The sequence below is a fragment of the Panthera uncia genome (genome assembly GCF_023721935.1).
Source record: "Panthera uncia isolate 11264 chromosome C1 unlocalized genomic scaffold, Puncia_PCG_1.0 HiC_scaffold_3, whole genome shotgun sequence".
NCBI classification, from domain to species: Eukaryota; Metazoa; Chordata; class Mammalia; order Carnivora; family Felidae; genus Panthera; species Panthera uncia.
In genome coordinates, this window is record NW_026057584.1 from 79,776,367 (window position 1) to 79,801,639 (window position 25,273).

Here is a 25,273-nt window from a genome sequence, read left to right on the forward strand (position 1 = left end):
TAACCAAGGCAGGACAGAGGGGCAGAGAAGTCAGGTCTTCTACTTCAGGAGATTTCAGTCTTATTGAAAAAAAGAGTATGAAACTCTTTTTTCTGGTCTTTTTGGGGCAGGGCTAAGACTCTTATCTAAAGTCACTGTCTTTGCTTCTCCTATGATTGTTTCAGTGGTAAAGGTATTTCCAACAAAGCCTATTAAAAACATAGGGGAATCTACATAACTCACCCTCCAGTCCCAGTTTTAGTGGTTTAACCTTCTGAGTGATTGCTTGAAGAGATCTCCCCATTTCCTTTGCATCAGGACTCCTTTCACTAACCTTTCACTAAGTGATCATTTGATGAGATTTCCCCCACTTTCTCTGCAGTAAGACTCCACTTTTTTTCCCCCCTATCTTTTTACACAGGAACCATTTCAACAAACCTGCCATGTAGAGCTAAAGTCTTTCAAGCAAGATAAAGATTAGCCTGACCTTTCTTACATCAATTAATCAATATGGTTACACCACAGATTTACCTTTTAACCTTGGTGTTTCCACAGTGCAATATTAAAGCACGATTTGTGAGGTTGCTCCGTTTTATATATGGTTAAGAACAACCCTCTGTCTATGTGCTTTGATAAAGTGTCAGCATAACGCAACACCGGAGCAAAAGGAGGCTTTTATTGTCTTCATCAAAAACGGCTCTGTAAATCTAAGATTGAAGCAGCAATACCAACAAAGCCGGCTGACTGAAATTAACTGCTGGGCTCTGTTTGCAGATTCATGCTGTTGGAAAGGCCGTTGTTTGGGAATGCTCTGAAGGGTTGAATCATTTGATCTGAATTTCAGATACGAATATGTCATCGTTGCCAGTGTCAATAACCTCTTCTCCATTGTTGAAGCTTATCCCCAAGACAAACAAGAAGGGTTTGCTCTACCCTATCCTGAACCCCCAATTGCCACTTTCCTTTCTGCCTTAATCTGTATCACAGGTGAAAAATTTAGAGAAGGCAAAAATGTTGACACATCTCTGAATACTGGTCAAGTCCCTTCACTGAATCCATTTAATGGCAGAAAACACTACAGTTAAGTCCTCCACAGGGTCTTTATAGATAGAAAGATTTCCCCACCAAACCACAATGTGTTTAAACCGTTTGTCTCAGAAAAGAATTACAGAATCTCTTTTTGAAAACGTTGTCCGGCCCTTATGCTTCACAAATGAGGAAACCGAGCTCCAGAAAACGACAGGTTCAGACCCAATATCTATAGATACTTAGTGGTAGACTTACCTTAGAAATCAGTCCAGTTTCTTCCCCGAATGCCTCGCTGAGACATTAGTTCTTAAGAATGCATTTAATTCTGTGATGATACTTGCAAACTTACCACTTCCTCAGAAGCCAGTAAAACTTCATGTTGAGGCTGGACATTTTCTTGGGGTTTGCTTGGCAGTGCTCCATTTTTACCAGTCCATCTGGATGTACCATCTTGAATCAGAAGAAAATTCACATTACAGCTCTGCCACTTACTAGTTGTGTGACCTCTGCCTTATTACTGTCTTAAAAAAAATAAAATAACCACCTCATGGGGCTCTTTGGAAGGTTGAAAAAATTAATTCACATAAAGCACTTAAAAACAGTATCTGGCACATAATAAGTATCATATAAATGTTAGCTCTTATTGCTTCCATTCTTAGATTCTTCAGTGAATCTGGGGCATCACTATAGATTTATGATATTTTTTCCTTCATGAATCCTAAGTGTTTTATAATTCTTGACTCTTTTACTCTTAAAAACTGAGAACAAACTGAGGGTTGATGGGGGGTGGGAGGGAGGGGGGTGGGTATTGAGGAGGGCACCTTTTGGGATGAGCACTGGGTGTTGTACGGAAACCAATTTGACAATAAATTTCATATATTGAAAAAAAATAAAAATAAAAATAAATTTAAAAAAATATTTTCAGCCTATTAAGAGTCACACAATAAAATATACATAGGGTTGTTTTTTGCAAGTGTATGTTGTCATAAAAAAATATCAAACAACAGTTCACATTAAATGAGAGCCTACCGGGGATATTCAGAGTTTTCCCCAACAGTAGCCATGATTTGCTCCTTTTTAAAAAGATCTTTTGTTTTTATTTGTTCTACTGAATATGTCTAAATTAAATCTAGTGCTTTGCATTTAAAAAAATAATAATAATTCTTGACTCTTTTACAGTGAATATATTGTAGAGTTCCTCAAGTTCATTTTGAACATTCACACAGGAGGCATTTGGAAGAGGTGCCATTTTTTTTGTGTATTGAAAACAAAAACAAACCACCAACACCCATCATTGCAGTCACATTCTGCTTCTTTTTGGGTGATTTACAAAGACTTAAGCTATCTCATTCCCAGGACATGCTGCCAGAAGTTGTTGAATGAATTTCACTTCACGGTCAACCTTTAAAGTATGCAAAGCACCACAGAATGCCAAGATCAAGTTCCCTGTGATCAGTGCACGAAGTGAACTTTACTATGGATTCTGTGATGTTCCCAAAGGCAATTTAATCATCCCCTTTAATAACAGAGCAATACCTTTCTCTGGAAACTGATTTGACCGATCATTAAAGTATGTCTGGTTTAGTCAAGGAACACTCTTAGATAATGTGACATCGCAGGTTCTAATCACAGATTTGACTATCTTTGTTTTTCTTACATTTAACTAAATGAAACTTCTTATTTTAAGGGGGTCTTTTTAAACAGTATGTGCCACCACTTAATAAGGTACTGTTGATTCAAATATAAATTCATTTTTGATACGAAATTTGAAATTATATGATAATTTAAATAATATAGAGGAAGGGTAAAATCATGTGGAAAATCATATGGAGCCAAACATAGTTTAGACTTGCTCAGTTTCCAAACTGAGGATAATTGTTTAAGGAATTAGCAGATCCTAAAGATATTATCTTCTTAGTGATGCCTGGATGCCATTATTTTTCAGCAACTAGTGGGATGTGTGTGTGTGTGTGTGTGTGTGTGTGTGTGTGTGTGTGTGTGTGTTTGCGTGTAAATGGTGTAACCCAGACTCTATAGCATAAATAATCAATTTTCCAAACTGGTCTAAAGTATATGATAAGACAATACAATATGAAACCAGTGCTTTTCTTTATAGGAAAATATGGTAAGAATTTTGCTCAAAACAAAACAATGCTGTATATTGTTTAGGGAGTTTGTTTTTGTTTTTGCTTTTTTAAATAGGGACACGCACTCAAAAAAGATCAGGCCACCAATTCTGTTCAATATTCCCCACAACAAACCTATCAGACATATTTTTGCGTAGTTTTCTCACTGAGGCCCAAGGAGACGTTGGCATTACAACCTGACTACTCTGGCACTGATCACAGAGGGAGAAAGACTGAATGAGAATGAAGTTCAAGCTAGACACAAAAGTTAGGTGACAGCAAGGCTTAGCTGCCGTAACGTTTTCCTTTCCTCTGTTTTGAGAATCTACCTAGAGGACTGTTTGTCATTCCCAGTTAGGACTAGGTTATCTTAGCAGATGCGTTCTGAAAACAATGAGCTTGAGGCTTAAAAATAAAATCCAAGGATGATCTTAATAAGGTTATATAATGTTAATCCATGGGTTTCTGCCAACCAGTGTCTCAAATGCCTCTTTGGGGATTTATTCTGTTTTAGAAGAATGGAGAATATAAATATTTAAGTATGTGGAGACTTTTGTCATTGACCTAAGGAAGTTTACATTCTGTTTAGATAGTATTCTTAGAAATGTTATTATTTTATAGAATGGATAGACACAGGAATGCAAAGAAAAGCAATAAAGTCACTTTTTTAGGGGTATAATGGAGTTCTCAAAGATTAAAAGGCATGATAACCTTTAGTGTAGGAATGTGGAAACGGGCATTTTCATACACTGCTAGAGGGAATGTAAACTGCTCCTTTCTTTAAGGGAGGGAATTTGACAATATACATTAAGAACCAGAGAATGTATAAACACTAACTCATATGTTTTACTCTTAGGGAATTATCCTAAGGATATAATTGGCCAAAGGCACAAAGGTATATATGCAAGAGTCAATAGTTCATGAAAGTAAAAATTCAGAAACAATGTAAATATCCAATAATAAGGATTATTTTAATCAGGTACCTATGCCGCTGATAGAAATGATTATGTAGACATACATTTACCAATTTGGAAAGACATTTTTGAGTGATACTTAATTAAAAATAGCACATTATAAACCAAACTTTAATATAATACTGCTATCAGAAGGAAAAAACAGTACATGGATAGGGATGAATTGAAGTTATGCACCAAAATGTTACCTGTGATTGTCTTTGAACATTGAGCATTCAGGAAATCTATATTTATTTATATTTCTTAATGCTTTCATAATTAATATATATTAATTGAGTATACATTTTTTTAATTAAAATGGGATATGTTTTTGAAGGGAATTGATGGCATTTGGAGATATAATGATGTCATCACATTTACTTTAATTTAGCGAAACGAAAATACTGTTTCATTCCATCTGATTTGTACGTCATTGTTATGAAGTTTTTAAAACAAAGTCTCTACCATGAAGAAGATGTAACTGCAGGGAAGAGGAAAGGGGGATGGAGAGAAGAGAGAAAGAGGGAATGATTTAATTTCATGCAATGGGGCTTTGCAGCCTTGAAACTATCAAGTCTAAGTTGAACTCCTGGGTTTGTTTAAACTTGTAAGAAGCACTTTACTCCCTTAAGTTTCAAGATTTTTATCTATCAATTGAAAGTCATAATATTATTCACAGGATTGTTACGAGATTAAGTAAGAGACATAAGTCAAAGGTATGCAATAAATGCCTACAGCGAACAGGTAACATGTACTAGACACAGAGCTCACGCTTTGTGTACATTACCACATTTGATTGTCACAACAACCCTATCACACAGACATTTTTATCTGCATTTTTCAGGTGAGAATATAGATTTACAGAAAATTTAAATAACTTGCTCAAAGCCAGAGGGCTAGAAAGCAGCAGGTGGGGACTAGCATGAAACTGTCCAAAATGAATGCTCCATATTAGATAGTGACAAACCAAGTCTTCAGTTCCTCCATGTCTCCCTCTTTTCTTCCCTCCACAAAAGGGAAAAGCAGGTCACTTAAACTCAAATTGTTTTCTGAAAAATGTTGACTTGTTCAAAGCCTCCATCAAACTCATTTCACTCTACAAACTAGTCTTGAGAACAGTCAGGTCCAGAGGAAAGATAGCTGAAAGACTATATATGCTACTTCCTATATATTCTGACATAAACGTCCCCCTCTGAAATACATTTTTCTGTATTGTTTTTCATTGCAAATTTAATCTGATCCTAATACACACACACCTACTATAATTCTCGACAAAAGTCTCTAATACCATCAAAAAGGATAACTTTCTGATTTTTCTTGTGTTTTCTTTTTTAATTCAACCTGTACTGTACTATAATAGGATACTTTTTATCTCAAATCTGTTTGGAAATAATGATACTTCGAGAATATAGAACTCTTAACTCCAAAATAGCGTGACTTAAAAATAACAAACTTGATTCAGACCCCAAATATTCTGTCTGTAGTTTATCACTTTTTCTTTCTTTATAAATGGTATATAAATATGTGTAAGCTTAATCATAATTCAGTCTTTCAAAGGGGTTATTATACATCAGACCAATGACCAAGAACAACCACAACCAGGATATACCATGAAATATGACTGTGACACTACTGTGATGGTACATTCAGATAAAACCCACTGCATGAGAATTATAAGAATTCACCAGGTTAACATGGTGCCATCAAACAACTCTTCCCACCTAGAAAACCCACCATCACATGAACCACAGAAATGTGTGTTGTTAGTAAAAAGATCAATTAAGGGGCGCCTGGGTGGCTCAGTTGGTTTAGCGGCCGACTTCAGCTCAGATCATGATTTCGCTGTCCGTGAGTTCGAGCCCCGCGTCAGGCTCTGTGCTGACAGCTCAGAGCCTGAAGCCTGTTTCAGATTCTGTGTCTCCCTCTCTCTGACCCTGCCCCGTTCATGCTCTGTCTCTTTCTGTCTCAAAAATAAATAAACGTTAAAAAACATGTTTTTTTTAATAAAAAAAAGATCAATTAAAATCCTTTTAGGACACTGTGCATTAGGTGTTTCTGATATTTAAGCTTCTGGAGAAATGTGTTCCATTCTTTTCCAATTACTTTACTTACACTCTTCATGCCACCTATAAGCCTTGTGCAACAACCCCTTACAATTTCTGCTTGTCAAAATCACCACTCATCCTCTTTGCACATGGCATTTCTTTCATGAAGAGCTTGTGGTGAGCTATTGCCTAGTGAACCAGATTTCTTCCTCCTCTGCACTTCAGTGTAGCAGCTTTTATCTCTTATGTCACTTGTCATATTCCACAGGTCCACCCTATGGGTCCACCATCCCTTGGCCAGAAATTTGGGGACTTTAGAAAAGTAACATCATAACATCAACTGTGAATTAGACAGCACTTCCAGCAGTGAGGTGCTTAGTATTTGACAAATGACCATATTAATAACATGATCTTACTTGTATCCTTAGAAGGTTGTGTTTTCACTTGAGGAAAAGAATCTATACACAAAGAATTAAAGAGAAAAGCTTTCTTTACCCCAAAGCCAAAATCTCCCAGGTGAAGAGAAAAGGCTTCTTCAGAGAAACTTCGTTGTGCTCAGAGGCTTGCTATCTGGAGTCAATCATTTCTTACAAACTAATCACTTGAGAAGAGATTGTCTAAGTTGAGAATCAGGGGGCTATGAAATCCCTTAGATCATACAGCTTCACACAACAAAATAAACACGAGGCAAAGAGTTCTGTAAGTACCTAGACTAAGTCTTGCAACAACTGACAAATCACTAATAATAGATCTTTTGTTCCATTTGCAAGCAGTCAAAAATAATGAATAACAGAATGCTATGCCAAGTCAACTAACAGGAAGTTCACGTGAGATCATTTAAAAGGAGAAAATGATGCTTGAAAAGGTCCCTGATGAGATTTGGCTTTTTCCTAAGAGACTCTAGATAGCATTCTGTTGCAGCATTTTAAAAACCACTTTCCAAAATTGGGCACCCTCATTATCATTCATTACATCTGCACTCTCCACTTAGGTTGTTTTGAAAAAGAATGGCACCCCAGTTGTATTTTTACATTAAATGTGCCTTCTCTCACATTTGATCTCTCCTTTTGTGACAGTCATTTCATTTCATAGCAACTATATTTCTTTGTCTCTGTTTTAGTGAATGTGTAGTTTTCAAATTATGCAGGGACAGCCACTTTATGTGTTGTGGATAGAGAGAAACTGAGAGGCTGACTGCAGGGTCCAGCTTCACTAGTCCCCTCAAGTAGTACCAAAGTAAATAAATTAGCACAGGGGCTTTGAGTTGGGTCATTTCCATCCAGGGTAAAATAGAGACACTGGAGAGTAAAGCCTGACATTGTTTTTCTTTACATTCTGGTTGTTGTTTTTTTTTTTTTTTTAATTGAGTGAGATTATGTTGCAGACAGATTAATTTTGCCAGAGCCAGAGGGAGTGAGGTTATTCTATATGTGCTTGGGTACAATGTGACCTCTGGATAGGATATGGCAGTGCCTAAGAGTCAATTTCAGAGGTCTAGAACTAGACAGGAATTGCTTTTTAAACACTATTCTCCAAAGAGACATAACTGTGACTAAAACATCCAATTTGTAGTAATGTGGGGCTATCTTGGGGTTTCAAGATAAACCCCAGCTTTATCTATAACCAGCTTTACCCTGGGCCACAAAATATCGTAGGCCTATGTCATTTGCTCATGTAGAGCAAGAATTCATAGAAGAAAGGGGAAAATACATACAGAAGTGTTGTATGTATATTTCATATCCATTCGAATATGTTATATTATTATGTTAAATATAAATAAAAAATGTATTACAATAATGTACTATAATACTCTATAATCATAGTCAATAATGATGTTAATATATTTAGTAAACAAATATGGATACAAACAATTTGGATTGTGCTGTTATGCAAATATCAGAAGTTTGTTATCATTTATACCATAACTCATTCTAAAATATGAACTACAGTGGAATTCTCACCTACTTATGTCACCTAGTAACAAAAATCCAACAACATAAAAAACACACAAAGAAAACAAACTGGAATTATTAATATATGTGGACAATTCATCTATTTGTGTTAGCAGTCTCTGAGGGAGTTGCTATGTCCTATAACATAGCACAGCAGTTGATTCATAGGTAATCAAGAAAATTTTAAATTATCCACCTTATATAAACACAACCAAGAAGTCAAAAGACTGGTCTAATACAACCTATGACCATTTCTATGAAATTATTAAAGCAAAACACAGCACAGGGCCAATTTTACCTGGAAAATCCATTAATGTAGAACACCTCATTCTTCAATGATGTGTCATCGTACTTACATTATTTCACATATTTAAGATAAGTCAGGGGAATTCTGAGAGGCTAAGGGAAATGATTAGTCTAAGGAATTTTTGAGAAGAAATAGGGTTCAGGTTTTCAAATTAGGAAAGTTAAATCCTAAGAGTCCCCTTAAGGTGGATGTGAAGAGGGCACTTGGGTGTCATTCACAGAACCTCTGAACTGCTAGAGTCAACCCGATCTTCCCATAGGGAGACAGGCACCTGGGAGAGCACTGATGCATGAGCCCTTCTCCCCTGGTCAGGAGCTGAAGACAGGTGATTCCTCTCATAATCAAAACACAGCTGACTGTTCCAGTCACCAGTGCCACACAGAGCTCCAGTCATCCATCATTACTGCCGTAGAGCTCTAGACCAGAGGAATCAGTAGGAAGAAAACCAGAAGCCCTGACAGCATGTCCTACTTTTTCCACTCATTACTGCAGGAAAAAGGCAATTCCATAGTGAATTCACTAATTCATCCAGGTATTAGAAAATGGATCTCATACTATTTCCAAGTGGGAAGGAGAAAAAAAAGAAAGAAATTAACAATGATCTATCAAGCATATACTACAATAACATTTATAAAAATGATTTTGACTACTCCTAGACACTTTACATGGTTCTTTAAACTCATCATCTAATTTTAGTCTTTAAAATAACCCTACAGGGGCGCCTGGGTGGCTCAGTTGGTTAAGCGTCCAACTTCAGCTCAGGTCATGATCTCGTGTTCATGGGTTCGAGCCCCGCATCAGGCTCTGTGCTGACAGCTCAGAGCCTGGAGCCTGCTTCGGATTCTGTGTCTCCCTCTCTCTCTGCTCCTCCCCTGCTCATGCTCTGTCTCTCTCTGTCTCTCAAAAATAAAATAAAACATTAAAAAAAATTTTTTTTAAGTAAAATAACTCTACAAGGTAGGTATTATTGTATCTACTTTACATATAAGGAAACTGAAACTTAGAAGGTTAAGAATTCTTGCTCAAGATCACAAAGCTAATATACTGGAAAACTAGGATTCAGACTGGTTCTGACTACAAAAACCAGTAATGATGAGATTATTCATAAATAGCAAAGTGGAAATATGAGACTCTTTTTCTTTAACATCTCAATGCCAGCACACCAGCTCCACTCTCCATCACAGGCCCAGAAGTCCAAGGATATTAGAATAAGAAGGACTCCTTTGAGTTTTGACCCTTTGAGGGGATCGCAGTCCCCATTGAGAATCAGATGAGTATTATGGTCCTTTGGCCCGGAGAAACAGATCAACCCTTGTTATTCACTGTAGCTGTGTTCTATCAAGTCACTAGAAAAACTGAACTACTGCGTACTGAACCATTATGCCTAGGAGAAATACAAGGTTAGGTTCTGTGAGCATCTAGACACTGTATTTTCAACAACCAATCATACCTAAGCATGTTTTATGTGTGTTTCTGTTTAAAGAAACCTTATTTAAATTAATATTGTTGATTCATTAGCACTGAACCCAGCCAGCAGCCCTATAACTCAAGCCAGAATGAAGCTTGTCTAACTAATACACATATTTTCTTTGTAAGGAGCATCATAGCTTTCTTGTACTTAGGAATGCTAGACAACACTTCAGTACTATGCTTGGGGGTCACTTCAAAAAGCACAATCACCAATAAAAAGCACAAAAATGGGAAAAATGTGACACCATACAGACTGTGAAAAGGACACTTGTTTATGGTATAGTAGAGCTCAAGCAAGACACAGAGCGTCACTTGGACGGACCTCAGCTGAGAGTGTGTGTTGGGCAATTTTGAATTTTTTGCTGCTCTGTGCATGTCTGTAAATGACTACAGAAGCGCTGCAAATACTGATTTGGGGCTTTCAAAAACTTTTACTGAGTAGGCAAATTCACACACACAGAACCCATGGATAATAAGCATTGAATGTGTGCATGTAAGGTTTCCTGTAAGCCCATAAGTTATACAGACTGTACCAGATCCACCCATCGTCCCCTTTAATGCCTTTTTTGCACACAGGTTCCTGAATATTGGGAGAACATTGGAGCATAAAAATAAGCTATCCTTTTGAATAATAAAGAAAATGTCAACAAGATTCCTGAAATAAGTGACCCATGAATACACATTAGTAAAACTGATTATTTTTAATTAAACAAATAAACTTTACTATTATTTGAAAGTTCAAGGAATGTATGATGCTTGCTAGCTACTACATTAACTCTTTAAAACCACCAACATTACCTTCTGTTAATTTCTGCTCTATGCTTTAAAAGATACTTTTGTGCTTAAGAAAACAATCTTACTTAGAGAAACTGAACTAGATTCTGATTAACAGTTAATTTTGGTGATAGGAGAAAGCAGAAATAACTGAAAGCCTGTAACTTTGGTCTCCCAGACAATGCATTATTATACCAGTTAGCTGCACTCGCCACTAGAACAAGTTTGCCATTATAAGTTCTAGAAACTTGATCATGAGCACATACTGACAAAGAACAATGTATAATGAAAAGATGAAATCACTCACCCAAGGGGTCTCTAATGTCAGCAGATATAGGCATAAAGTAATAGGGAGTGTAGACATAGGCAAAAGAAAAAGAAAAAGAAAGAAAGAAAGAAAAAATAATTTCTCAAGGGCCACATTTCTTTCCCTTCTTTTTTTTTTTTTTTTTTTTTTTTTTTTTTTTTTTTTTTTTTTTTTTGGTGGGGGTGGAGGGGGAGCATTCTTCAGGCCAAACAGCCAAGTGTTCAAATGCATGCACACACATGTGCACGCACGCACACACACACACACACACACGGGCACACGCATACACACACATTATTCATACCTCACAGTGGAGCTCTCTGTCACTAATTTTACCTTCTGAAACCCTACCTATTGTTGAGTCCTAGCTGCCTTTATAAAGTCTCTTCTATCCTATAGCAATGCATAATTTTTCACTACTTTGTCCATTTTAATCTCTACATTATTGACCTTACCTTGTAAATATTTTTGGCTTGCCTCAAACTAAATACAGAATGGCAAGACCAAGGAGGACAGGGCCAGTGCCTCGTGTATTCTGATATATCCCCAAGGCCCAATACATCTCACTCCTAGCAAAATGCTAATCCTGGACAGAGTAGTCAATAAAGATCTTTTGGATGAGTGAATGAGCTAATGAATAAGAGTGAATCAACTGCATAGCTCAGCTATTCAGAGGACATCAACATGGCCAACTGTAAAGAGCAAAAGTTCCAGCCTGGTATAATTTGGCTACACATTTACACTATCCTAGGTTTTTATTTATAATCAAATTTTGGCTGATATGAATCTGAAGTCATTCATTTAACAAATATTCAATCAATATTTACTGAGCACCTGGTCTGGGCAAGGCTCTGTGCTAGGAATTAGAATACAGCAGTGAACAAAATAGGTATCAGGGCTCATTCTAAAAATGTAAGGATGAACATGAAAATAGGCTTTATTCAATGAGTAGTAATGAATTCAAAGCCATGTTCTTTGGACTATTCAAGAAACATTTCGATGAAAGAGCTAGGAAACAAGTATCGTGAAATAAAGTTCTTTCACACTAGCTTTCTCTCAAGTCTTATCTGCAAGACACTGGGTAATACGGTACGTGCCAGAAGGGAAGTGAGAACACTCCACCTGAGAAATCTTCTGTGCCATTCTTGCAGCCTGAACACTGTTTATCTTGAAAACTTACTGCTCCTGGCCTTGCTCCAAGGCAAGCAATCCAATGATTCATTGAGATTTTTCTCTTTGGGGATCAGTTTTAAGCAGCAATGGCAAACAGGCTATCCCAATAAAAACATGTCTTAAGGAAAGAAAATTCCATATATTTCTCCTAATAGACAGAAGTCTCATAAATTCTGGAGTTAAGAAATTCCTCTATTCAAGTGGCACTGTCCAGATTTCTCATAAACATGATGTCTGAGATGGAAAATGCAGACCTGCTCTTTAAAACTACGAAATCATCCTACATCTACATTTAGATTTATGCTTAAAATATGATTTTGGAGTGAAGAGAAAAAAAGAACATTAATATTCCCCTACTAAAGGAGACTGAGATAAATCAGAAATACATTCTAAAACAGAGTATAGTAAAATGTGCTGATTATTTATTTCGTGTTGTAAAATATCTATTTAGATATTAAAGATCAAGATTATTTCACTCAATCACTTGAACCTGTGAATGTACATATGTATTTAGTTCAGAAAGTTCTTCAGGGATAAATATCAGTCTATTTTTACTCATACTGATGATACATATTCTACACACATTGATACTATGTATAATGTCATAACGATATACATATTATATAGTTATGAAAATATTGGGACAGATCACATTACTTGAATAAGAGTAAGGTATAATTATCATTGTCAACTTTCAAGAACTCAAAGTATTACTGCACATAAAAGCATGATTCCCAAGTTCAAATATAAAACATTCTACAATGTCTTAACTTACCTCAAACACTGTCCTAATACTCTCAGATCCTACCAAGATTAATGCATTTAGCTTAAGGAAAAATTGAAAACCAGATGACACTTAATATTTTTGACAGAAAGTAAGAAAAAAGGAGAGTAGAACAAAATCTGTCAAATGGATGTAGATGTTAAAATGGTCAAAAGAAAGCCAAAAATCTCTAACAAACCTGGACCAGCTATCATCCATTTCTATAGAGGCCAGAACAAAAATTGGGCTGAATGAAATGGAAGTTACTTATGAAGGTTTTCCTGACTCTGAGATTTGTTAAACTCCCTAGCAGTGGAATGAGAAAAGAAGGGTTTTGCTAGAGAAAATTCAAAATTGGTTAACAGCTCCCTGGTAAGAACTAACATATGTGACTCTGCTTTAAGTATAAGAAATTGATAAGACAGTTACTCAGGTTTCCTTTTAACTCTGAAAGTATATAGAAACATATTAAGAATGCACAGAATGACTGGTCATTCGGCTCTTCCAAGAATGGATGTACACAGAAAGCAGAAAACAAATGCATTGAATTTCAGTTCTAAGATTCTCCCTGATACTACTATGCAAATTGTTTACTTAGGTTTTCCAGATACTATCTTTTCTACCATTTCACTTATATGAAAAAAGAGAAACTTGCTATCCAGATCTGAGGATTTACTTTCATCAATGCATGGCCTAATTTTGGAATATTTAAGATATATTTATTACTTTGTATAGCTAATATATGCTCAAAGATTCTAACTCCTTTTAGTGACATTTTAAAAAGTCTTGTTGAATGCAGTAGAATCTTCTCTTGTATTTTTGCCGCCGTCTCTACTGTTATGGCAGCTGGTCAGCTTATGATGCTCACTTTAACTGCTTTCTATGGAACTGACCATACTTTAAATATGGAACATATGAAAGGTGACTCCTCACTATCTAAAGCTTGTTCTTTTTGATTATTATTAAGTTTTTCCTTCTAATTCCAGTATAGTTAACATACAGTGTTATACTAGTTTCAGATGTACACTACAGTGATTCAACAATTCTATATGTTATTCAGTGCTCATCACGATAAGTGTACTCTTTAATTCCCATCACTGATTTCACCCATCCCCCATCCAACATCCCCTCTAATGTCCGTTCTTCATAACATCCAATGTTTCGTGCCTCCTCTATAAACCTTGCTCCATTTTTCATAAAACAATTTATTTTGATAAAATATAGAAAACTGTCCCAATGATTCATGTTACTCATTACATTTATAAATTATTCAACAGAGAAATAACAAAAACTCTATGAAGTATAATCTAAATTGAACTAAACACATCAAAATTAATGAATAGTTCATCCTTGATTTTTATTGTATTTATTCAATTGCTGCTTAATTAGAAAAATGCCATTATTTAGACTACAGATCCCTATCACTGTAAAATCCATGAGACCCTACTATAAAACTGTTATTAATTTTAGACCCAGTGATTATTTTCCTCAAGCTAACAATAATGAAGACTAAATTAATATTTCAATAAGATTGAAAGTTGCATTACCCAACATATAAACTTTAATGGGGGTACCAATAAATATGCAAATGGTTTCCAAAATTTTCAACATTTATTTAAATCTTTTCAGAACCACTTATTTTACTTTGGTGGTTTTTGAATATAGATGATAGAAATTCAATTGAGTTAGATATAAATTCCAAATGAGAAGAAAATGTATTAGCTCTGAGTTCCACCTCTGCCTGGGACTGTAGAGAGAAACAAATGATACAGGATCAAATCATTCAGTTATTATTTTGTGCATCCCATCTTAAAATTGCTTGGACCACAGAACCCATGAGAACTTCAAGGAACAGAGCCACAGAGAAGGGGAGTATCAAAATAAACCAGGTTCATGTTTATACCACTTGATTCATTAGCTCAGTCATATCAGCATGACTTCTGCCCATTAAAATTAATTTTGCCCAGTTTACCCCGTAACTTTGTAATGCTAGCAAAACTGTAAAGTGTCATCATAATGATATGTGATCTCTCTAAGAGTAGGTCACAATCCTCATATTCATACACTTTCAAATGATTATAATCTCAGCCTAACAGAATGATTAAGCTTTTCTTTCTTAAGTTCAGCAAATATTATACAGAAGCACAAGAAACTGGGAAACTTAAGTGAAATATAAACCCTATATGGAAAAGTCAAATGTATTTTGTGGGCATCTTTATAAGGAAGACAGCACGATCAGTCCCTAGAACCCTGAAGTGTATTGTTCACCTCTAACACATTCTGCAGCACACCAGACAGAACCTAAAATTTATAGACTCATACAACTTAACTAAAGTCAACTAAAAGCGGTTGTAAGCTATTATTACCTCCAGGTCCAAAATAGAGGTAAAAGTCAAACCAAGATTTATGCAACCATGGTCTAGCTAAAATACATGTTAACAACATACAAACAACCTGTAATTCTATATGTTAGAATCTACCCAAGGAAAGATCTCCCCCTCTAGAAGACTTGAGTGTCACTAACTAAAAGAAAAAAGCACAATTTCATTATTTCCCTTGTTTAGCTTTTGTTTGTTTTCTTCTGTCATGGAGGCAGCAAAAACAAATTATTTGGGGGAGCCAGTTTGGCTTCCATAGCAGCTGCGCCAGTCAGACACATCACAGAACAAGAGGAGATTGCCAAATGTTCATTGTTTAAATATGGCCCAATTTACTAGGGTCCAAGTTATAATTAGGTTTCTTCTTTGAATTTTAAAAGGAAAAAAGTGAAGACACAAACTCCTAATACATATAATTAAGACTAGCAGCCTTAACCTAACAGGTTTTTAGAGACACTCTTACTGTCACTCTAAATACAGGTTTCCTGCTGAGAGCATAATTACAGTTTTTGTTGCACTTCATACTGTCTACCTCCTAGAGAGCTAACACTGTTTGTTATTAAAAGAAGACCTTGTCATATCGTGTTCACCTCTGCATATAATGTCTCTCATTGTTGCTGCTTACCTTTTATCTACTCTTCTGGTGTAGAGAGGGGGGAACTACAGAGACTCCACAGACTTGGTAAATTTTAACAAGTTGGGGCTAATGGGGTGTTTTTCCCCCTCTTCTTCCACCAAAAGGCAGCCTGTCTCCTCAATTCGATACACTTGCATACAGAATCCATAGCTGCCTTTTTCTTTAGTATGCCTATAAACCAGGCTAGAATGAAAAAGCAAACCCACAGAATCCTAACTACCTAAGGTAGGAGGGTGGGAAATTCCACTTCGAATTAAATAACACAGTTTTAATCCATTAAACGTTTAGACTACATTCATATTTAACACCAAGGTGGTGGCCAAATCTTTTCTACTGATCGACAACAAGTGCTTTGAGCAAGTCTTGGGTAGCAAATTACATTTGGTTCCCAAAGATATTCTATAAAAACATAGTGCTTTCTTTTTTCTTTTTTAAGAACATGACCTACAGGGGACATTCATTGGTGCTCTGATAACTACATATTTCCAGACATTTAAATAGAATGGTAGCAAATGGATTTCTTCTTCCACATATTTACCATTCTTAGTATTAAAGTCAGTATGCAGTTTTGGCAGTTTTTTAAACCTGCTTTGCATGTCTTACCAGGCTGTGACATCTCATTATGTGTTGTAACCTGCTCTGACAAGTCTGCATCAAAAAAGACTGCTTTACAAAGTGGGATATTTTTTCACTATCATTTTTTAATCTGTTAAAGCTATAATCTATCAGAGAATGAAACATCCTCTTGTTCACAAAACTGCAAGACTTAAAAAGAAAAAAACTCACAAGAATTCTGGATCAGACAGAATTTGTGAATATCACTTTCTCCAAGGCACATTCAGCTATAATTATTTACTTGAAAAGAATAACATATTTCTAATGACAATCATATATAGTTAAATTTGAGGGTTTTTAAATATCCTGGAGCAGGAAACTGACATGCTTTTTAGCCAGCTATGCTTCCTCTCTCTATAGGCCAGAACAGTACATTTCAGTTTTAATGCATAAAATAATTTAATGGAATGGAAATATAATTAGGAAAGATCCACAGAATGGAAAAGTCAAAGAGTAGTTGAAAGAACATACATTTATATACACTAATAAAAAAAGAGTTCCAAGATATAGTAATGATAAGCAGAACAAGCAAGTTGCAGGAGAGTATATGCAGTGCAATTTTAAAAACACTCAAAACCATACTATTTAAACATGCCTAGTTATGTATATTGATGCATATGTAAAAGGAAGTCTGAAAGGATACACAGCATATTGATAACATTGATTACCTCTGGTAGTGGGAGTGAGACTGAGGCTGTATTACTTTCCTATTAACACTGTAACAAATAACCACAAACTTAATGGCTTAAAAAAAAACATGAATTTATTACCTTACAGTTTTAGAAGTCAGAAGTCCAAAATCAGTCTCATTGGACTTAAAGTCAAGGTGTTAGCAGGGTTGGTTCTTTCTGGAGCCTCTGAGGGGAAAATCTATTTCCTCACATTGTTCAGCTTCTAGAGGCCACCTGCATTCCTTGGCTTGTAGCCCCTTCCTTCAACCAGTTCAACCTCTTGCTTCCACCATCACATCTACTTTGATCCTCCTGCCTCCCTCCCATAAGAATCTTTGTGATTACCTTGGGGCCACCTGTATAATCCAAGATTATCTCTCCATCTCAAGATCTTCAACCAAGTTCCTTTTACCATGAAAGCTGACTATCCACAGGACCCAGGAATCAGAATGTGGAGATGTCTGGGGAGGCCATTATCAGCCCACTGCAGAAGCCACAGAGGCCGGGAAGAATTTTAGCCCTTTTGTATGATTCAAATTGTATAATTACATTGTATTTATATATTAATTGTGTAATTTGCTTAATTTAAAATAAAAAAGAAAGATAATTTCATTTCTCAATTCCAAAAATGTTTGAGGTAGTTAGAAGAAAAAAGTCAAACCTCCTCCACATACTTATTTCTTCTCTTTATTTTTTCTTGCTCCTCCAATTCCTATTCTTTCCTCTTTCCTCTTTCACATCCTTATCTCCTGGTTCTGTGCCTACATAACAAGATTCCATAACCATATTACAAGGTTCATGATCATATTTCATATCTTCCCCTAAAAATATTACCCAATATGAACTGTGGCACAATTAGGTTAAGTATAAGTACACATAGGATAAAGAATATGTCTTAGGGCACCTGGGTTGTTCAGTTGGTTAAGCATCCAACCCTTGATTTTGGCTCAGGTCATGATCTCATGGTCCATGAGACCAAGCCCCACATTAGGCTCCATGCTGACAGTGTGAAGTCTGTTTGGGATTCTCTCTCCCTCTCTTTCTGGCCCTCCCCCATTTGTACTCTCTCTCTCTCAAAATAAATAAACTTAAAAAAAAAGAATATGTCTTAATGCATTAAATGTTAATTGAGCCCTACTATATGGAAGCTAATAGGCAAAGAACTAGGGATATTGATATTAAAACCCCAATTTCTTGAAGAGTTCACAATGAGTGAAAAGGACAGATATGCAAAGAGACTGCAATATCATATAAGACGGCATAATAGAAATATGGGCTATGGGAACCTGACAGAGAAATTAGCTCTACTTGAATTGCCAGGTAATGATGGGGGAGGAGGTGGTGGTTAGAAAACAATCATGGAGGAAGGCCTATCTGACCTGGACCTCTCTGAATGTCTCTATGTTTTCCATCCTGTCCCATGGCCTGGGCCATCAGCCCTCAGCTCTGCTGAAGGGTCACTCATCCTATAACCCTGGTTAACATGGCATGTCTGCTGATACTCAACTCACCTCCCTTCCATATCCTCTCCACTCAGGGCCACACAGGAATTTCTGGTTCTTACCCACAAAATACACAGAAACTCAGTATCTTAGAAACACTTGACTCCAGCAGTCCTATTTATTCATGATGTCCCCCTGAGTTTACTGGGTGATAGAGGAACCTGCCAGGGAATTGAATATTAGATTCCTAATGAAGAAGGGGCAAAGACCCCTTCTGTCCTTAGGTTTCCTCCTAGTCATCAGATGGTTCTAATGGTGGAGAAAAAAAAAAAAGAATTCTGACACCTGCCTTCTTCTACTCTCTGTCTTACTCCTTCTCCCCACCCCCCATCTTCTTTATTGAGCAACAAGCATTTTAGCCAAGCTTTAATAGAGTTTAATCTTCTCCAGACTTTGAGAGAAATTGGATCATGTGTTTTCATCTTGGTTCTTAATATGCTAAAATTTTAAAGAACTTCTAAGGCTGGCGTTAAGCCCATTGCTTTCCTAAACACACCAAGTACCAGTACCCTGTCTGTGATGTTAAGCTTCCTGTATCCTCCTGAGGCAGAAGGCTGTAAGGCAACATGATTTACTAGAGGATGGATCAATTCATGCATCCGTCATTCCAACTGCCTTCTAACAACATTAAGTGTTGAAAGACTAAAATCTACATTTCCCAGACTTCCTTTGTAGCTGGGGTTTTGAGTGAGACCTGGGTTCTGCCCATCTAACCAACGATGCACAACTTTGTTTCACACTGAGCTACGTAAGGAGAGAGGTCAAGGAACCATGGCAAAGAAAGCATGTTCTGGAGATGGAAGTCACTGAAGCAGCTCTTTGATTTGGCAACTTCTTGAAGTAAATTACCAGAAGTGGTAAGGTTCTGAGGTAGGTAGCCGGGCTGGTGACAGCTTCCTAATCGAGCAGAAGCAACAGCTCCCTGAGCAGCCAGGGGCTTTAGAAATCATTCCTGAGACCGGATTCACCCTTCTCAGGGATTCACTAAGCTATATTCACACTTAAGTCACTTGTGCTTAAACTAGGCAGACTAGATTCCATTTTCTGCAACTAAGAATCCCAACCATTTGTATGAATGGATGTGAGGTGGGGTCAAATACTTCAATTTAATATTGGAAAACGTTGCCTCCCATCATGTCTATTTGGGTGACTGATGCTCCACTTCTGGGTAAGGTTAAAAGATCATTCTTGAAGCACAGCATAAAGATTTTTCTCCGGCTTTTTCTTCTACCTGGCTCTATTTAAGTTTTACAGAGTTTGCCTTTACAGTCTCCACACAGAGTTTCCTCTTCTTATCACCCTTAGCCTGATTTTTGGGGTTTTTTGTTGTTGTTGTTGTTGTTGTTGTTTTTGAAGTTGGAAAAGAAGGGAAAGAGTCTAAGGGAATGGTTCTTGAGATCTTTATTAGAAGAGAGAGGTAGAAAGCCCTTCAATGCTCTCCAACCTAATCATTATCAGAGTTCTGAATAAAACTGATATTTTGTTTCCATTTGGCTCCTTGTGACTCTTCTTTATGACTTAGAACTTTATGGGATGGAGGGCTGAAGTCATTGTTATCCACAAGTTTCTACCATTCAAAGCTGGAACTCACTTTAGAGATCATTTATTTTAACAGTCTATTTTGTCGAAGATACTGATGCCCAAGGTCATATAACCAATAAATGGAGAAGCCCACACTAAAACTCAAATTTGCAGACTCTGAGCCCATTGTTCCTCACCACACCAGCTAAAGACTTGGGTGAATGAATTTAAGGGACTAGTTCTAGCCAAGTGGATTTAACTCTCAGGTTTTCTAACAGCCCACTTTACTCTCCTATATATCCCACCTAACCCCTATAAGCACTTGGGTTTCTGAGTCTTGATTTAAAAGATTCCTATGTAAAATATTTCAGGGGAGGGGGAAATTTCAATAAAACAAATCACTCATTCTCTATATTTAAATTCTATAGTTTAATAGTCCTAAAAGCAAACACAGGGCTTAGAACAATATAGGAAGGGTCTAAAAGTATTTTTTTACATAATCTTGTATCTTCAGCTATCCCAGCTTATAGTTAAAAATGTACTGCTTGTTCTTACAGACAGACCACATAACAAGAGCTCTCCAGAGCTGTTTCTCCTACTGAATGAACTAAGCAGGTAATGCCCCCCACTGGCAGAACTTGCCTTGTCTTCCATCTGGAATAGCATCACCAAGTTTGTCATCCCCAAAGGCACCATTCTGAACATGTCATTAATTTTTACAGGGTCTTGACCCATAAGAATAAATGGTCTATGCTTCAATGTCTAAGTATTCACATAAAGAGAATAGAATTTAACTTAAGTGCTATATATGTAATCTTGGGCACAAGGAAAAATATATATGCTGAAAAGATATAAATTGTTTGAGGTGGTTATTTATTAAGTGACCAAGCAAATATACTGTAGCATAAGACACTCCAAATCTATTTGGAAGAAAACTGCAAAAGACTACCAGGCATTATCGCTAGTTTCTTACACACAGTGTCATGATTCCAGCCCCTTTCTCGCTAGTGTATTCCTAGTTTATTTTAACTATACCCATCTGTGGATGGGAAGCTCAAAAAAAAAAAGTGGTTAAGTAATTCAAAATCCTCTCCCCAATGAGAACATTAAACCCTAAAACATTCCAAAAGTCAGAATACAATAAAGTTGGTTCTGTGGCCATAATTAAATAACTGTTCATGAGGGGAAAATATAGCCAAACCACGATGTGACTCATATTAAAAACAGACACCAAAATTGAGTAGGAAAATGCAGATATATTCATAAATCAGATCCTAGCTCCAAAATATTAACCATGTTTTCCAAATAATCTCTTTTAAAGAACTGTAATAATCAAGGAAATAAATTACCACCTCAGTATCTACACCCTTCCAGAATTCCACTTTTGGAGAGGAGTCAAGAAAAAACTGAAATAATAAAAGCTAACATTTATTGAGTTTTTGCTAAATGCTAAGTGCTTTTCCTGAGTTATCTAATTCCATCCTCATAAGAGCTATTATCATATACATTTTGGTGATGAGAGCAAAAAAGGTTTGGGATATTTAAGTGATTTGTCTATGTTTACTCGAACAGAAAGCTGTGGACCCGTCTATCTTCTCCAGAGCCTATGCTCAGAATCATCATCCTTGACTGCCACCCTTGGGAGCAGCTTCATTCTATACTATTCTTCCAGAACAACAGCTATTTTAAGAAACATTCTGGTTTGGGGATTGTAAGATTTATCAAAGAGATCAAATGAAGCCTGAGGGGTTTTGTTTTGATAAACTCCCATGGGGCATGGAAAATTCTTACTGTTTGTCTTCACTTAAAAAGGCACATAATAAGAGCCTACAGGAGTGGAAGATGCTGGAGAAAGAGCTCATGGGAAGCCTGAGCCAATCCTCATATACCCAATAAATGATTTATGACCCTCCAGTAAAACAAAGTGAGAAGAAGAAAGCAGGTATTTTTTGTCCTAAAATTTTATTTATGTTATCCATTTCTTCTATTTTACTTGAAAATAATGGGCTAAAAAAAGCATCAGGAAACAGACTACATTGCACTGTAGCTAGACATTTCTTCCTTATGAGTGAATTGACATAAGATAGGGTACCCAGTGCTAGAAACTGGTCTGACTGGAAAATAACTGGAAGATTGACTGTAATTAGATCAGAATCCTTTCCTGAAATCTCGAAGTTGATTGTTTGATTCTTCATACAGAGATTCCCACCACAAAAACTATAAAACAAAGTTAAAATACAGTCTCCATTCAGTTCTGTTTCAAACAATAATTGGCTCACATAAGTAGTCTGACCGAGTAGTATTAAGTGTCCGCTATAATGAGGAGCATAGTGGTATGTCAGGAAGAGAAGAATGTAGACTGTGGAGTTAAATCTGAGTTCAAATCCCAACACCACTACTGGCAAAATTGATTTATTTAACTAATAAACTCTCTGGGTCTTGGTTTGTATACTTGCAAAATGGTAAGAACACAGGTTTGTGAAAGATTAGGTAAGAAAACATATATAAAAGACAGATTCTAGTCCTAAAGACACACTAGACTCCCCTGTAAAGAGAAGCTCATATTAGTCACTAGTATTAGGTGTGCAACAGTATGCTAGCAGTGTGGGGGGTTAATAAACAAAGACGACATGATTCTTGCCCTTAAAGAATTTACAATCTAGCTTAGGAAATAAAACTGGCAAGTATAGAATATAACTATTGATACACACAGTAATATTTGGAAGAAGGAATAGATGGTTGTGGGTAGAATACTTGAGGAGGTTCATGGTGGACACATATGTTGACTGGGCCCAGAAGGCTGAGAAAGATCAAGGATGTGACAATTCAACTATCCACTCCCATTTTTAAGCACACTTTAAGAGGCATCTTCAAACAAAACTCCATCTTCAAAACAAAAGACCCAATAAATAAAGGAGCAATGCTTGACATAATGGAATTCTACATATGATGTGCTTTCAACTCTTGCTATTCAAAGTGTGGTTCATAGATCAGTCGCATTCAGAGTTTGTTGGATATGCAGATTCTTGGATCCTATCCTAGCTCTCCTGAATCAGAATTTGTATTTTAACAAAATCCTAGGGTGATTTGTATGTACATTAAAGTTTAAGCAACACAGTTGTAAATCACAAGAATAGCTCCAAAACAATGAAGCTTACATGTTTTCTATTTTAAAAAACACCAGGTTTTTAAGACACTTTAGAGATGATAAACACTGTTCTAGAATGTTTTTGCTTATAAGCTGTAGATGATGATACCTGCCCCTCTAGACTGTTAATGAGGGTTAACTGCAATAAACATACATAAAACCTTAATTTTCTAATCCCACAAGGGAAAACCATGTTTTTAAAATCTTTATAGCCTTCACCTTTAGCATTGTGCTCCATATATATCCCATAGTCAAAAAATATGTGTTAAATAAATGAATAAATGAGTCAAAGGCTTAGGAAATGATGAAGGTCACTTTGAAATGGATGAGCATAGGATCATGAGTTAGGTCTGTAGACAAAGAATGCTGGCACAGGAGAGCACTTTTCAGATTAAAACGTGCACACTCATTTAGTTACAAGATCTTTTTATTGTTAAAAAAATTAAAATGTCATATAATAGTGAAACATAAGTTATAAAATGTATTTATCATAGAAAATTAGATTTATCACTTATAATGTACTCACCTGGCATTAATTTAATTCAGTTCTAAATGTATTGTGGAGATTTTGTTATTAATTAAAACACTAGTTTTCTCCTGACAAACTCAAGTTATATAATGAGTTCATCTAAAGAATGAAATCCAAACATAGTTCAAAGTCTCACTCTTCCATACTCTCAGGAAGCATATAGTCTAGTGGGGTTAGAGACAAATGTAATTAGCAGTTAGAATGAAGAAAACGTCTTAATGGAAGGATGGTCTAACGAACGGTGGTGTTGGTAACAAAAAAGCTGCCTCAGGATCCCTGCAAAAGGTAGAGCAGGCTTCAGAGAGAAGAGGCTGAGCTGAGATCTGAAGGATGAGTGGTGTGGCAGGTGGACTAATGAGGGTAGGGTACCGCATGGGCAAAAACATGGAAGAGTAACAGCTTGCTTAGGAAGCCACCAACTAGTTCAGTATTTCTGGAGTATAGAGGGACAGCAGCAGCAATAAAATAAGAGAAGTAGACAGGGACAACATAATGATGGCTTTGCATATCACAGAAAAATTTTACTTTGCAGGCTATGGGGGTCATTAAAAGAATTTGAGTCATTAAAAGAATTTGAGTAGGGAATTAAAATGATCACATTTCCAAATGGGATAGGCTAATTGGGCAGCAATGAATCTGATTGATTAAGGAGAGGAAAGTGGAAGGAATAAATGGGACGAGACTAGAAACTGGCAAACAAGTGTAGGAATTAATCATTAATTGACATGGTGCCTTGAATTGTGTCAGTGATGGTCAGAATGGAGAAAAGAGCATGAAACAAATATTAAGAGGTGGAATTAATAAAATTTGGTGACTGCTTGGATGTGATGGGTTTCTAACCATGAAGAGAAACCCCAAAGAGTTTAAAATCACACAACGCTAGTGAATTCATATTCAGTTTAAGCAAGTATGCTCAATGTCCTGTAACAAATTTGATAATGTAAGGATTAAGCTGGTAGGCATAAACTTAAGCATATGGCTGGCCAGTGATGCCACTCACTGAGATAAGAAATAGAGGATGAAAAATGAAACTTGATCAGTTGAGGGCATGTTGACCTTGAACTGCATTTGGTTCATCAAATGGTATCTGATTTCCTTTTAACCGAGAGTCCGTTGCAAATGTGGGTCAAATCCTAGTCAAAATAAATTGGAGCTTCCTTCTCCAACATGAGCCCTATATGAATCAGCTAATTAAGAACAAAGAATCACACAGCAAACCAAATACAACATTACATTTAAAAAAATCAATCATCACAATCAAGAAAAAAAAAAAAAGAACCAAGAATCATAGACAATTATGGTCTAATATCCCTTCCCAAGTTAGTGGGAGACCAGGGGAAACAAAGACTGGTCTAATATGGGGTTTCAAGACAGACTTTGAAATGGGACTACAT

At 36.4% G+C, this 25,273-nt stretch overlaps 1 pseudogene; it reads right to left on the reverse strand.

Annotated features, from left to right (window-relative positions):
* The window catches only part of LOC125911638 (40S ribosomal protein SA-like), a 194,331-nt pseudogene that overhangs the window by 127,215 nt on the left and 41,843 nt on the right, over positions 1–25,273 (reverse strand).